The 1,742-nt window shown below is 39.4% G+C and overlaps 1 pseudogene; it reads right to left on the reverse strand.

The window, feature by feature from the left end:
• Positions 1-1,742, reverse strand: part of LOC107713021 (coiled-coil domain-containing protein 74A-like) — a 6,605-nt pseudogene that overhangs the window by 2,137 nt on the left and 2,726 nt on the right.

Consider the following 1,742-nt stretch of genomic DNA (forward strand, 5'->3'; position numbering starts at 1 on the left):
ATATATATATATATAATAATAAATATATATAATATTTGGACTGAAATTTCAAGCAAAATATAGCTTATTTCTTTCTTTTGTAAATGCTAAAAATTATAATAATATCATTATAATTGTAATATATATATAGAAAATTAGTCACATTTCACCCAAAAGAAAAACAACAAATGAAATTATGGATTTTTTTCATGGTATTACATTATTTATTTTAATGACAATCCTGTTTATCAAATTATTATTAAGGGAATAGCTCATCCAAAAATGAAAATTCTGTCATTAATTACTCATCCTCATGTCGTTCTAAACCCGTACGACCTTCGTTCATCTTCGGAACACAAATTAAGATATTTTTGATGAAATCCTTCTTTAGATTTTGGCTTGACCCCAGGATATTTCTTGACTGTTTCCGTGAGATTGACGCAGAATAACGGAGCACCTGCTGTTGTCACAGAGCGAGGCTCTTGCGAGAGAGAAAACTTCAGCGGCCGATCTGTTTTTGGAGGTGATTTTTCTGAGGACCGTCTTGATCCGCAGCAGCTGAGTGATGGAACATGATGAATGTCGAGTATGAATGTATGAATCACGACAGACACGATGAAGCGCTGCTGACCTCCTGATACTGCGCGGTGTTGGCGTGATAGAGCTGCCGGATGATGAGCTCGCACTCCTTCAGCGTCGGGATGCGGGGCTCCTGGGGACATCGGTAAAATAGTCCATGTGACATCAATGGTTCAACTGTAATTTTACAAAGCTACGAGAATACTTTTTGTGCGCGAAGAAAAAAAAACTTTATTCAACAATTCTTCTCCTCCTCATCCCGTCTGCTGCATGTGCTTGCTTCCGCTTCATGTAAACGACACATGCGCATGCAAACGCATGTGCGTGTTCGACATAAGCACCAGCGCCATGCGTTGTTTACATGAAGCGGAAGCAAGCACATGCAGCAGACGGGATGAAGAGGAGAAGAATTGTTTAATAAAGTCGTTATTTTTGTTTTCTTCGCGCACAAAAAGTATTCTCGCAGCTTTGTAAAATGACAGTTGAACCCCTGATGTCACATGGACTATTTTACCGATGTCCTTACTACGTTTCTGGGCCTGGGAACATTTCAGTTGCATTGCTGTCTATGGGAGGGTCAGAGAGCTCTCGGATTTCATCAAAAATATCTTAATTTGTGTTCCAGAGATGAACGAAGGTCTTACAGGTTTGGAACGACACGAGGGTGAGTAATTAATGACAGAATTTTCATTTTGCGTCGGGATGCGGGGCTCCTGGGACGGGCTGCAGGTGATCCTGAGAGGCAGCAGAGACGTGACTGCGCCTCCACTTCCTCCTCCTGCCTCGGACGCCTCCTCTGAGCTGGAGCGGTGTGATTTACTTGGTTAAATGAGGTCAGTTAATCAGAGATGCTAACTCAAGGGTTATAGAGATTTGGCACCTGATGAATCCACACTGGGAATTCTTCTCGGCTGAACCGTCGCTGCTGGATTTTGAAGATTTACTGCTGGACCATATGGACTCTGTGTGCATCACACCAGGGTTATTAGAGTCAGCTATAACTACAGTTAAAACCATAAAGAAAATGTGTTACTTGAAATAAAATAAACATGATCTGAAATAATATATTAAAAAACATTTTTATTTAGGCTAGTTGCCAAGGCAACATTTCTCATTTTCTTTAGTTTAACTTCATGTATTCAAATAACTAAAAAAGAATTATTAAATAAATAATTATTTTTTTA

Source organism: Sinocyclocheilus rhinocerous, unplaced genomic scaffold, assembly GCF_001515625.1.
Source record: "Sinocyclocheilus rhinocerous isolate Xijiao unplaced genomic scaffold, SAMN03320098_v1.1 scaffold448, whole genome shotgun sequence".
NCBI lineage: Eukaryota > Metazoa > Chordata > Actinopteri > Cypriniformes > Cyprinidae > Sinocyclocheilus > Sinocyclocheilus rhinocerous.